Source organism: Triticum dicoccoides, chromosome 5A, assembly GCF_002162155.2.
Source record: "Triticum dicoccoides isolate Atlit2015 ecotype Zavitan chromosome 5A, WEW_v2.0, whole genome shotgun sequence".
NCBI lineage: Eukaryota > Viridiplantae > Streptophyta > Magnoliopsida > Poales > Poaceae > Triticum > Triticum dicoccoides.
In genome coordinates, this window is record NC_041388.1 from 529,738,787 (window position 1) to 529,754,164 (window position 15,378).

The following is a 15,378-nucleotide window of genomic DNA, read 5'->3' on the forward strand; positions in this document are numbered from 1 at the left end:
GCGCCCCCTACCCTCGTGAGACCACCGTAAGGCGGTTGACACTCTTCTTTTGCCGCAAGAAAGCTAATATTCGAAAAAAAAAATCACGGCGAAGTTTTCAGGACAATCGGAGTTACGGATCTCCATATATATACGAAACGGTGAAACAGAGCCAGAACAGAACGCAAAACCAGAGAGAAACAGAGAGATAGATCCAATCTCAGAGGGGCTCTCGCCCCTCCCATGCCATGGAGGCCAAGGACCAGAGGGGAAACCCTTCTCCCATCTAGGGAGGAGGTCAAGGAAGAAGAGGAAGAAGGGGGCCCCTCTCCCCCTCTCCTCCGGTGGCGCCGGAACGCCGCCGTGGCCATCATCATCATCACCGCGATCTTCACCAACACCTCCGCCATCTTCACCAACATATCCATCACCTTCCCCCCTCTATCTACAGCGGTCCACTCTCCCGCAACCCGCTGTACCCTCTACTTGAACATGGTGTTTTATGCTTCATATTATTATTCAATGATGTGTTGCCATCTTATTATGTCTGAGTAGATTTTCGTTGTCCTATCGGTGGTTGATGAATTGCTATGATTGATTTAATTTGCTTGTGGTTATGTTGTTGTCCTTTGGTGCCCATCATATGAGCGCGCGTGTGGATCACACCATATGGTTAGTTCTATGTTGATAGGACTATGTATTGGAGGGCAAGAGTGACAGAAGCTTCAACCTAGCATAGAAATTGATGCATACGAGATTGAAGGGGGGCCAATATATCTTAATGCTATGGTTGGGTTTTACCTTAATGAACATTAGTAGTTGTGGATGCTTGCTAATAGTTCCAACAATAAGTGCATAGAATTCCAAGTAAGGGATGACATGCTAACAGTGGCCTCTCCCACATAATACTTGCTATCGTTCTAGTAAAGTAGTCAATTGCTTAAGGAACAATTTCGCAACTCCTACCACCACTTTTCCACACTCGCTATATTCACTTTATTGTTTCTTTATCTAAACAGCCCCTACCTTTTATTTACGTACTCTTTATTATCTTGCAAACCTATCCAACAACACCTACAAAGTACTTCTAGTTTCATACTTGTTCTAGGTAAAGCAAACATCAAGCGTGCGTAGAGTTGTATCGGTGGTCGATAGAACTTGAGGGAATATTTGTTCTAACTTTAGCTCCTCATTGGGTTCGACACTCTTACTTATCGAAAACTGTTGCGACCCCCTATACTTGTGGGTTATCAGAGCCCCGGCAAGGCATCTGCACTTCTTGCTCTATTAGCTTGACACACCATTTGGACGGGCGTCGATAAAGGTAATCCTTCCTCCAACAAGCAGCCACGTGCCCTGTAAATCCCACCAAACCGTCTGCGGGCTCAACACCTCATCGATTGGTGACTACCTGCTCGATGAGGTGGAGCGCTGGTGCTTTGGCGAGATCTTGCCGGGCCTCGAGCTTGTCGGGACTTCGCCTTGCCGACTCAGCCTTGCCGGCGACGGCAGCTTCTAGTGCTTCTGCTCGAGGCTTGTCTTGGTCTTCTTGAAGCATTCCTTGATCTCTCAAAGAGCCGCTTCCTTTGATTTGGAAATCCTTAATGAGACTTTAACTTGGCGGGGGAGCTGCTACTTGTCTATGCGTAAGTTCGGGTATTACACGTCCATGTTTAATATGAAGGAAATATGCCCTAGAGGCAATAATAAAGTTATTATTTATTTCCTTATATCATGATAAATGTTTATTATTCATGCTAGAATTGTATTAACCGGAAACATAATACATGTGTGAATACATAGACAAACAGAGTGTCACTAGTATGCCTCTACTTGACTAGCTCGTTGATCAAAGATGGTTATGTTTCCTAACCATAGACATGAGTTATCATTTGATTAACGGGATCACATCATCAGGAGAATGATGTGATTGACATGACCCATTCCATTAGCTTAGCACCCGATCGTTTAGTATGTTGCTATTGCTTTCTTCATGACTTATACATGTTCCTATGACTATGAGATTATGCAACTCCCGTTTACCGGAGGAACACTTTGTGTGCTACCAAACGTGACAATGTAACTGGGTGATTATAAAGGTGCTCTACAGGTGTCTCCAAAGGTACATGTTGGGTTGGCGTATTTCGAGATTAGGATTTGTCACTCCGATTGTCGGAGAGGTATCTCTGGGCCCTCTCGGTAATGCACATCACTCAAAGCCTTGCAAGCAATACAACTAATAAGTTAGTTGCAAGATGATGTATTACAGAACGAGTAAAGAGACTTGGCGGTAACGAGATTGAACTAGGTATTGAGATACCGACGATCGAATCTCGGGCAAGTAACATAGCGATGACAAAGGGAACAACGTATGTTGTTATGCGGTCTGACCGATAAAGATCTCCGTAGAATATGTGGGAGCCAATATGAGCATCCAGGTTCCGCTATTGGTTATTGACCGGAGAAGTGTCTCGGTCATGTCTACATTGTTCTCGAACTCGTAGGGTCCGCACGCTTAACGTTACGATGACAGTTTTATTATGAGTTTATATATTTTGATGTACCGAAGGTTGTTCGGAGTCCCGGATATGATCACGGACTTGACGAGGAGTCTCTAAATGGTCGAGACATAAAGATCGATATATTGGATGACTATATTTGGACACCGGAAAGGTTCCGGGTGAGATTGGGACAATACCGGATCACCGGGAGGTTACCGGAACCCCCCGGGAGGTATATGGGCCTTATTGGGCCTTAGTGGAAAGGAGGGGAAAGGAGCAAGGGAGGGGGCGCCCCCGCCCAAGCCCAATCCGAATTGGGAGGGCCCCCCCCCTTTCCTTCCTCCCTCCTTCCTCTTCCTTCCCTCTCCTACTCCTAATAGGAAAAAGGGGAGTCCTACTCCCTGTGGGAGTTGGACTTCCCCTTAGGGCGCGCCACCCTCCTTGGCCGACCCCCTCCTCCACTCCTTTATATACGGGGGCAGGGGGGCACCCCATAGACACAACAGTTGATAATTGCTCTCTTAGCCGTGTGCGGTGCCCCCCTCCACCATAGTCCTCGATAATATTACAGTGGTGCTTAGGCGAAGCCCTGCGACGGTAAAACATCAAGATCGCCACCACGCCGTCGTGCTAGCGGAAATCATCCCCGACACTTTGCTGGATTGGAGTCCGGGGATCGTCATCGAGCTGAACGTGTGCTAGAACTCGGAGGTGTCGTAGTTTCGATGCTTGATCAGTCGGGCCGTGAAGACGTACGACTACATCAACCGCGTTGTGCTAATGCTTCCGCTTCCGGTCTACGAGGGTACATAGACAACACTCTCCCCTCTCGTTGCTATGCATCACCATGATCTTGCATGTGCGTAGGAATTTTTTTTGAAATTACTACGTTCCCCAACAATGGCATCCGAGCCTAGGTTTTATGCGTTGATGTTGTGCACGAGTAGAACACAAGTGAGTTGTGGGCGATATAAGTCATACTGCTTACCAGCATGTCATACTTTGGTTCGGCGGTATTGCTAGATGAAGCGGCCCGGACCGACATTACGCGTACGCTTATGCGAGACTGGTTCTACCGACGTGCTTTGCACACAGGTGGCTGGCGGGTGTCAGTTTCTCCAACGTTAGTTGAACCGAGTGTGGCTACACCCGGTCCTTGCGAAGGTTAAAATAGCACCAACTTGACAAACTATCGGTGTGGTTTTGATGCGTAGGTAAGAACGGTTCTTGCTAAACCCGTAGCAGCCACGTAAAACTTGCAACAACAAAGTAGAGGACGTCTAACTTGTTTTTGCAGGGCATGTTGTGATGTGATATGGGCAAGACATGATGCTAAATTTTATTGTATGAGATGATCATGTTTTGTAACCGAGTTATCGGCAACTGGCAGGAGCCATGTGGTTTTCGCTTTATTGTATGCAATGCAATCGCGTTGTAATGCTTTACTTTATCACTAAGCGGTAGCGATAGTCGTGGAAGCATAAGATTGGCGAGACGACAACGATGCTATGATGGAGATCAAGGTGTCGCGCCGGTGACGATGGTGATCATGACGGTACTTCGGAGATGGAGATCACAAGTACAAGATGATGATGGCCATATCATATCACTTATATTGATTGTATGTGATGTTTATCTTTTATGCATCTTATCTTGCTTTGATTGACGGTAGCATTATAAGATGATCTCTCAGTAAATTTCAAGATAAAAGTGTTCTCCCTGAGTATGCACCGTTGCCAAAGTTCGTCGTGCCCAGACACCACGTGATGATCGGGTGTGATAAGCTCTACGTCCATCTACAACGGGTGCAAGCCAGTTTTGCACACGCAGAATACTCAGGTTAAACTTGACGAGCCTAGCTGTCGATGTCAAAACCGGCGGATCTCGGGTAGGGGGTCCCGAACTGTGCGTCTAGGCCAGATGGTAACAGGAGGCAGGGAACACGATGTTTTACCCAGGTTCGGGCCCTCTTGATGGAGGTAAAACTCTACGTCCTGCTTGATTAATATTGATGATATGGGTAGTACAAGAGTAGATCTACCATGAGATCAAGGAGGCTAAACCCTAGAAGCTAGCCTATGGTATGATTGTTGTGTATGGAGATGATTTATCGACTAGCCTGGCCTCGTTTTATATAATGCACCAGAGGCCTAGGATAACAAGAGTCCTAGCCGAATACGCCGGTGGGGTGGAGTCCTTGCCTTGATTGCCAAGTCTTGTGGAATCTTCCTTGTATGCGGCAGCTGTCCGAACTGGCCCATGAGTATACGGCCACGGGGGTCCTCGGCCCAATCTATCAGATCGAGAGATGACGTGTTGAGTACCCCCTAGTCCAGGACACCGTCAGTAGCCCCCTGAACCGGTCTTCAAGTTAGGGACGCTCCTCGATTCTTCCGAACTGTTCTTCATCTTCGGTCGTCGGTCTTGAAAACTGGTTCAACAAATCTTCTCATCTTCGGTCTTGAGGATCGCCGAAATGAATTCGACAAGTTTATACATCGAGTATCCGAGGAGCCCCTTTAAGTTTTCAGCCTTTATCAATGCCTTGTTATTTTTATGCCACACCTCGGGTTTGAAATTATTCCCGGGCGGCAGCATCCTCTTGCGTCCGAGCTCCAACACCGGACTGCATTCGAGGTATCTTTTGCAGCCGAGCACCAACGCCGGACCGCTTCCCAGCTCTAACGCCGGAATGTATCCAAGCTCCAACGCCGGACTATGCATCCAAGCTCCAATGCAGGACTATATCCGAGGTGCCATATCACCTTGGTTCAAAAAAGTTTGAAGGAGTTTAGCCGAGCTTAATGCCGGAAATGCCCTCTATGGAGCCAGCCACTAGCGCCCGAGCTTTATGTCGGACTGCTTCCGAGGTGGTGCACCACCCCGAATGTGGGCCAATTTTTGTGAATATTTTTATTGGTGCAATTTATTCTCTGCCGAGATATATAGCCAGTAGCCCTCAAGGTATGTATCGGTCTAAAACCCGAGATGCACTTGAAGGATGACGTAAGACCGCTGATCCTAGTAGCCGCTGAGACTCAGGTTGATTTGCAAAATCGGCCTGAGGATCAAGTCCAAACTCGGCAGAATACTTCGGGACACTAAAAGCGGTGTGCTCAGTCCTCGAGACTCGGGTTGGGTGTGGCTGACCAACTTGAGGATCAAAATCTCCTCGGAAACTATATTGCACATAAAATTTTCTGCATTAGACAAGCAATGCAGTAGCCCCCGAGACACTGGTCGGGTGGTAACACTAGATCAGGGGATCGATGTGCCCCTTTAATATTTGTAAATAATAAGCCCGAAGCCCAGTAGCCCCCAGGCCTTAATGCGGGCACGGGTGGCCGAATTAAGGATCAATATCCATAGTAAAATCACAAATTATGTGTAATAATTCTATGTATCCAAGTACTTTACGTCATTAATGCTCGGATCCGCATTGTACAAAACTTTGTTTGACCGACCATCGGCTTCCACCTCCTCGGCCAGTAGCCGAGGAGTGTTTGTCCTACTTTATAAAGCCTTTATGAGGGCAAAGATTTACAACAAACAAGGCAATCTGACCATACAGTTTTATAAACAAAGGTACGCAGAGAGTTATATCACTGTTTAACAGAAGAAATGTCTTCCAAAGAAAATAGTCCCGCTATCGGTTCCTTTCTTTGGGTTGTCATGCTAAGCATGATCATTAAACCTCAGCTCTAATGTAAGAGCAAAATATTGAGGATTTAGTTTGGGAGGCCAGTTAATAGCCCCCGGTAGTGTTCGGCGACAGTTGGGGTCAAGCCGTAAACACTTCGGCCAATGTTATGAACGGCCCATCATTTAACATAGTCATCGGATCGCTGACCAGTTTACGCTTATTATGAAAGTCAATTTTCGGCTTTCTCCACTGAGGTGCTTAACCATGTGAGCTGGAAGCACAATCGCGGTGGTTCTCCCTTTGCACGCCTAGCCGAACAAAACGGAATGTAGGAAGCAAGTGCAGGAGCCGGGCAACCCAACTATTGACCGAAGACACAATTCGAAACCGATGCATATATAGCAATATCTGAGAACGTTTTTGCCGAATCCCTAAAGGTGTCCGGCGTTGCACTGCGAGACTAATGCTGGAGAAGCACAAATAGTTTTAAAAGTGCCAAAAAGCTTGGAAAACCAAGAAACGTCAGTAAAAACATGACGTCCGAACAATATCAAGTGTTCGGTGCCAATCCGGAAGTTGGTCTCAGAAAAAAGAAGTGCTTCTGTCGTGCTTTAACATGATACATCCTATCTCAAAACTTCGAGCGGGTCAGCCTGCGGCTTCAACCTCCTATCCCGAGGGCGGAGTACTTCTCATCAGGCCTGTTTAGCAAACTAAACTCTAGCGGCTTTAAGAGAGAAATTAGGCTCCCCGGCTAGTGACCGCACACTCGTGTCGAAAAAGGAGTGATAAATAATAATAAAACTTTGCAACGACTAAGAAGAAGAACACTTATTATAAAATGGCTCAAATAAACTTAAGAGCCCCCAAGTGACTTGGGTAGAAGAATGATTGCATGTACCGAAGTACTTATATCATATCTATGTTCAACCAAACTTTAAACGTGTCTTAACCGACCGTCAGCTTCTCCCTCTTCGGTCAAGGACCGAAAAGTGTTATGTATTCCATCGGTCGAGAATATCGACGGTGTTTCCAATAACCAGGCAATCAGGCCATAAGGCTGTACAGACAAAGCGCGCTCAGGGAACTTATGCTATATTACCGTGAAGTGTAAGAAGCATCTTCAAAGAAAATAGTACCCCCACCGATACCTTTCTTCGGTGCTCATTGTTATTATGAGACTTGTGCAATAGATTTTTTGTATTCATAAGTTCCGTTGTGTGCCGACCATCATTGAAAACTATAAGAGCGCTAGCTTTCGGCTTCACCCAGTCTGAGGTCCGGCTCGGTTGACCCGATCGTGACAATCGCCGAGGTGCTCCCTTTACTCCCTAGCCGAACAATCGGGAACGTAGGGGTAAACACAGGAGCGAGGCAACCCAGCTTGCAAATCGCTTAAGTCAATATGGTGCATATTGTGGCATAATACACGAACAAGGAACGAAGCCGTACAAGTATAATCATATGCAAGAGGTAAAGCTTCATAAATGAAGCCCCCAAGTGAATTGGGTCCTTGAATTTGTGTGTCACAAACAAAGTTTGGACAAGGAAATTTTATACAAGCAATTTTTTCCAAAAAATTATAATGCTTGGTCGAACCGAACACAAGTTAGAAATTAAAGCTTTGAGCATGAAAGCGACTTAGCTGGTTAATGTGTTCGGTATTGATGACGCGGTCCGAGCTTGATGCGGGGCAAGGTTCCATCCCCCAAGCTGGTCCTGAGGTAGTGGAGCGGAGAGCTCGACACGCCGAAGTGGTGACATAGCACGGTCAATGCAGACCGACAGAGCGACGCCGAAGTCCCCGGATCATTTTCCTGTGCACAAAAAATAGTGCAAACCGGAGATAATAGTAATAATGATAATTAAAAAAATGTGTTGCATAATAAATAATTTATGCAAAGTGAGGAATAGAAGAAATATGGCCTGGCGCCGAAGTCAATGTCGATGCAGAGCGTCGGCATGATGTAGTAAAGGCGTGGCAAAGCCTGAATTCACAGGTCGGTCCGAGCTTCGGACGCGGCGTTCGCCGGACTATGTACAGAAACTGATCGAACCACCATGCGACAGTCATTAATGCGGTCACCATTTGATAGACCTGTGTACATATCATGGACAAACCAGAGTAATAATTCCTTGGGAAAAATGAACCCAAACAAGCAAAAAATACTGGGATTAATAGCACCTGATTTATTTGTTGTAGCAATCCGAAGGAAGGTGATTCCCAAAATTGGGACTCGCTCCGCACACCCATTGCCTGATGGGCGATAAAACGACGGCATGGCAATGCTGGTAAAGGTTGACTCGCCGAGGCAAAGCCCTCGGCCCAGCTAACGTGACGGAGCTGGTCGGCTAGTGACGCCGAAGTGTCCGGAGTAGGTTGATGAAGAGATGGCGAAGCCCCCGGTCCAGACGAGATGTCGAAGCCCCGATGTCAGCCGATGAGTCGAAGTAGGTCGGCGTGATGGACACCAGCTTGAAGAAGTGATAGTGCGGCCCTGTCGATGCAGGTCGTGACGTGGTCGATGCCGGCTTGATGAAGCAACCGTGCGGCGATGCCGGTATGCCCGCTCCGTGTAATCCGTGGGGCGGCGATGTTGGTGATGATTTATCCTTCGCGATGCCGGACTCTTGTTCGGCTTGCCGAGATGATGATCCGAAGAAGTTGAGCTCGGCTCAACAAAGTGACGCCGTGTCTTAGCGCAGGTCGGCAGCCGTGGAGTAATATTGCCGGACTGGTTTGACACCAGCATGATGTTGAAGATCATGTTCGAAAGATCTTAAAGTTAGTGGGATGTGTTCGGGAACAAAACACAATACCCCATACAAAACTTCCTTCAAAAGGGATGTCCGAAATCCCATTCATAGAAAAGATGAAATTGGGTCGGATTCGTTTTCGCGCAGAAAACAGATCCGAAAAGTGATGCGCTAACCGGAAGGTTCCCGGAGTTTGGACGGTTGGATTGAGTTGAAATTTTGAGAGGTGATAGATACAGGAATTCCGCAGCCGATCAACGGTTGGATCTTCCAAAGGACGTCCGAGCTAGAAGCTGGACACCACACCCTAAACACATCCAAATTCCCGTCCAGATTTGACAGGGCTCCGGTATATCATGGATTGCCAGAGATTCCTCCATCGGAACTCGACGAAATTTTTCAGGGTTGTTCTAGACTCAATTCCGCACAATTCCACCAAAGAGATCGTCAAAGCGATACTCGAGGAGGTGGTGGCAGCAGATACGAGTTCGCTGTCCAGAAAAACAGCACGATCGCTTGAGGGCAATGTTAACGTTGAGCCCCCGAGCTCCACGGATGATTCTTCCGTGATCTTGACAGAGGTCGGAGTTGATGTTTGATGAAGGCCCTCGTCCGAACATGGTGATCCGAACACGGGGCGCAATTCTTGGTCGAACCAAGATGACCAGTCGAGCTGGTGACGAAGATGCCGAAGTCGCAGTTGATCTGCAGGCGAGCCATCGATCCTTTTGTCGATCACACAGCGGAACTCTCAATGAAAGCACCAATGTCGGTGTCAAAACCGGCGGATCTCGGATAGGGGGTCCCGAACTGTGCGTCTAGGCCGGATGGTAACAGGAGGCAGGGAACACGATGTTTTACCCAGGTTCGGGCCCTCTTGATGGAGGTAAAACCCTACGTCCTGCTTGATTAATATTGATGATTTGGGTAGTACAAGAGTAGATCTACCACGAGATCAATGAGGTTAAACCCTAGAAGCTAGCCTATGGTATGATTGTTGTGTATGGAGATGATTTATCGACTAGCCTGGCCTCGATTTATATAATGCACCAAAGGCCTAGGATAACAAGAGTCCTAGCCGAATACACCGGTGGGGTGGAGTCCTTGCCTCGATTGCCAAGTCTTGCGGAATCTTCCTTATATGCGGCAGCTGTCCGAACTGGCCCATGAGTATACGGCCACGGTGGTCCTCGGCCCAATCTATCAGATCGGGAGATGACGTGTTGAGTACCCCCTAGTCCAGGACACCGTCACTAGCATATGCAGATATGGCCTTGGAACACTGAGACTGAAAGGTCGAGCATGAATCATATAGTAGATATGATCAACATAGTGATGTTCACCATTGAAAACTACTCCATTTCACGTGATGATCGGTTATGGTTTAGTTGATTTGGATCACGTGATCACTTAGAAGATTAGAGGGATGTCTTTCTAAGTGGGAGTTCTTAAGTAATATGATTAATTGAACCTTAATTTATCATGAACTTAGTCCTGATAGTATTTGCATATCTATGTTGTAGATCAATAGCTCGCGTTGTTGCTTCCCTATGTTTTATATGTGTTCCTAGAGAAAACTAAGTTGAAAGATGATAGTAGCAATGATGCGGACTGGGTCCGTGTTCTGAGGTTTATCCTCATTGCTGCACAGAAGAATTATGTCTTTAATTCACCGCTAGGTGACTGACCTATTGCAAGAGAAGATGCAGGCGTTATGAACGTTTGGCTAGCTCAATATGATGACTATTTGATAGTTTAGTGCACCATGCTTAACAGCTTAGAATCGGGATTTCAAAGACGTTTTGAACGTCATGGACCATATGAGATGTTTCAGGAGTTGAAGTTAATATTTCAAGTAAATACCCAAGTTGAGAGATATGAAGTCTCCAACAAGTTCTATAGCTAAAAGATGGAGGAGAATAGCTCAAGCAGGGAGCATGTGCTCAATTTTTCTGGGTACTACAATCGCTTGAATCAAGTGGGAGTTAATCTTCCAAATAAAATAGTGATTGACATAATTCTCTAGTCACCATCACCAAGTTAGTAGAACTTCGTGATGAACTATAATATGCAAGGGATAACGGAAACGATTCCCAAGCTCTTCGTGATGCTGAAATCGACAAAGGTAGAAATCAAGAAAAGCATCAAGTGTTGATGGTAAACAAAATCACTAGTTTCAAGTAAAGGGACAAAGGGAAGAAAGGGGAATCTCAAGAAGAACAGCAAGCAAGTTGCTGCTCAAGTGAAAAAACCTAAGTCTGGACCTAAGCCTGAAACTGAGTGCTTCTACTGCAAAGGGACTGGTCACTGGAAGCGGAACTACCCCAAGTAGTTGGCGGATAAGAAGGATGGCAAAATGAACAAAGGTATATTTGATATACAAATTATTGATGTGTATATTACTAGTGTTCGTAGCAACCCCTCGGTATTTGATATTGGTTCAGTTGCTAAGAGTAGTAACTCGAAACGGGAGTTGCAGAATGAACAAAGACTAGTTAAGGGTGAAGTGACGATGTGTGTTGGAAGTAGTTCCAAGATTGATATGATCATCATCGCGCACTCCCTATACTTTCGGGATTAGTGTTGAACCTAAATAAGTGTTATTTGGTGTTTGCGTTGAGCATGAATATGATTTGATCATGTTTATTGCAATACGGTTATTCATGTAAGTTAGAGAATAATTGTTGTTCTGTTTACATGAAAAAATCCTTCTATGATCATACACCCAATGAAAATGGTTTATTGGATCACGATCGTGGTGATACACATTTTATAATATTGAAGCCAAAAGATGCAAAGTTAATAATGATAGTGCAACTTATTTGTGGCACTGCCGGTTAGGTTATATTGGTGTAAAGCGCATGAAGAAAATCCATGCTGATGGGCTTTTGGAATCACTTGATTATGAATTAGTTGATGCTTGCGAACCATGCCTCATGGGCAAGATGACTAAGACTCCGTTCTCCGGAACAATGGACCGAGCAACAGATTTGTTGGAAATCATGCATACTGATGTATGTGGTCCGATGAATATTGAAGCTCGCGGCAGGTATCATTATTTTCTGATCTTCACAGATGATTTGAGCAGATATGAGTATATCTACTTGATGAAACACAAGTCTGAAACATTTGAAAAGTTCAAAGAATTTTAGAGTGAAGTGGAGAATCATCGTAACAAAATAAAAGTTTCTACGATATGATCGCAGAAGTAAAATATTTGAGTTACGAGTTTGGCCTTCAGTTAAAACAATGTGAAATAGTTTCACTACTCACGCCACCTGGAACACCACAGTGTAATGGTGTGTCCTAACGTCGTAACCATGCTTTATTAGATATGGTGCGATCTATGACGTCTCTTACTGATTTACCGCTATCGTTTTGGGGTTATGCATTAGAGACAGCTACATTCACGTTAAATAGGGCACCATCTAAATCCGTTGAGACGACACCGTATGAACTATGGTTTGGCAACAAACCTAAGCTGTCGTTTCTTAAAGTTTGAGGTAGCAATGCTTATGTGAAAAAGTTTCAACCTGATAAGCTCAAACCCAAATTGGAGAAGTGCGTCTTCATAGGATACCCAAAAGAAATTGTTGGGTACACCTTCTAACACAGATCCGAAGGCAAGATATTCGTTGCTGAGAATGGATCCTTTCTAGAGAAGGTGTTTCTCTCGAAAGAAGTGAGTAGGAGGAAAGTAGAACTTGATGAGGTAACTGTACCTGCTCCCATATTGGAAAGTAGTTCATCACAGAAATCTGTTCCTGTGACTACTACACCAATTAATGAGGAAGCTAATGATGATGATCATGTAACTTCAGATCAAGTTACTACCAAACTTCGTAGGTAAACCAGAGTGAGGTCCGCACCAGAGTGGTACGGTAATCCTGCTCTGGAGGTCATGTTACTTGACCATGACGAGCCTACGAACTATGAGGAAGCGATGATGAGCCCAGATTCCGCAAAATGGCTTGAGGCCATAAAATCTGAGATGAGATCCATGTATGAGAATAAAGTATGGACTTTGATTGACTTGCCCAATGATCGGCAAGCCATTAAGATTTAATGGATCTTCATGAGGAAGACGGACGCTGATAGTAGTGTTACTATCTACAAAGCTAGAATTGTCGCAAAAAGTTTTTCGACAAGTTCAAGGTGTTGACTATGATGAGAGTTTCTCACTCGTATCTATGCTTAAGTCTGTCCGAATCATGTTAGAAATTGCCGCATTTTATGAAATCTGGTAAATGGATAAACAAAACTGCATTCCTTAATGGATTTATTAAATAAGAGTTGTATATGATGCAACTAGAAGGTTTTGTCAATCCTAAAGGTGCTAACAAAATATGCAAACTCCAGCGATCCATCTATGGACTGGTGCAAGCATCTCGGAGTTGGAATATACGTTTTGATAAGTTGATCAAAGCATATAGTTTTATACAGACTTGCGGTGAAGCCTGTATTTACAAGAAAGTGAGTGGGATCACTATAGCATTTCTGATAAATATATCTGAATGACATATTGTTGATCGGAGATAATGTAGAATTATTATGCAAAGCATAAAGGAATGTTTGAAAGGAGTTTTTCAAAGAAAGACCTCGGTGAAGCTGCTTACATATTGAGCATCAAGATCTATAGAGATAGATCAAGACGCTTGATAAATTGTTTCAATGAGTACATACCTTGACTAGATTTTGAAGTAGTTCAAAATGGAGCAGTCAAAGAAGAAGTTCTTGCCTGTGTTACAAGGTGTGAAGTTGAGTAAGACTCAAAACCCGACCACGGCAGAAGATAAAGAGAGAATGAAAGTCATTCCCTATGCCTTAGCCATAGGTTCTATAAAGTATGCCATACTGTGTACCAGACCTATTGTATACCCTGCCCTGAGTTTGGCAAGGGAGTACAATAGTGATCTAGGAGTAGATCACTGGACATTGGTCAAAAATTATCCTTAGTGGAATAAGGATATGATTCTTGATTATCGAGGTGAAAAAAGGTTTGTCATAAAGGGTTACGTCGATGTAAGTTTTGACACTGATCCAGATGACTCTAAGTCTCAATCTGGATACATATTGAAAGTGGGAGCAATTAGCTAGAGTAGCTCCACGCAGAGCATTGTTGACATAGAAATTTGCAAAATACTTACGGATCTGAATGTGGCAGACCCGTTGACTAAACTTCTCTCACAAGAAAAACATGATCACACCTCAGTACTCTTTGGGTGTTAATCACATAGCGATGTGAACTAGATTATTGACTCTCGTAAACCCTTTGGGTGTTGGTCACATGTCGATGTGAACTATGGGTGTTAATCACATGGTGATGTGAACTATTGATGTTAAATCACATGGCGATGTGAACTAGATTATTGACTCTAGTGCAAGTGGGAGACTGAAGGAAATATGCCCTAGAGGCAATAATGAAGTTATTATTTATTTCCTTATATCATGATAAATGTTTATTATTCATGCTAGAATTGTATTAACCGGAAACATAATACATGTGTGAATACATAGACAAACAGAGTGTCACTAGTATGCCTCTACTTGACTAGCTCGTTGATCAAAGATGGTTATGTTTCCTAACCATAGACATGAGTTGTCATTTGATTAACGGGATCACATCATTAGGAGAATGATGTGATTGACATGACCAATTCCATTAGCTTAGCACCCGATCGTTTAGTATGTTGCTATTGCTTTCTTCATGACTTATACATGTTCCTATGACTATGAGATTATGCAACTCCCATTTACCGGAGGAACATTTTATGTGCTACCAAACGTCACAACGTAAATGGGTGATTATAAAGGTGCTCTACAGGTGTCTCCAAAGGTACATGTTGGGTTGGCGTATTTTGAGATTAGGATTTGTCACTCCGATTGTCGGAGAGGTATCTCTGGGCCCTCTCAGTAATGCACATCACTCAAAGCCTTGCAAGCAATACAACTAATAAGTTAGTTGCAAGATGATGTATTACAGAACGAGTAAAGAGACTTGGCGGTAACGAGATTGAACTAGGTATTAAGATACCGATGATCGAATCTCGGGCAAGTAACATACCGATGACAAAGGGAACAACGTATGTTGTTATGTGGTCTGACTGATAAAGATCTTCGTAGAATATGTGGGAGCTAATATGAGCATCCAGGTTCCGCTATTGGTTATTGACCGGAGAAGTGTCTCGATCATGTCTACATTGTTCTCGAACCCGTAGGGTCCGCACGCTTAACGTTACGATGATAGTTTTATTATGAGTTTATATATTTTGATGTACCGAAGGTTGTTCGGAGTCCCGGATATGATCATGGACTTGACGAGGAGTCTCGAAATGGTCGAGACATAAAGATCGATATATTGGACGACTATATTTGGACACCGGAAAGGTTCCGGGTGAGATTGGGACAATACCGGATCACCGGGAGGTTACCGGAACCCCCCGGGAGGTATATGGGCCTTATTGGGCCTTAGTGGAAAGGAGGGGAAAGGAGCAAGGG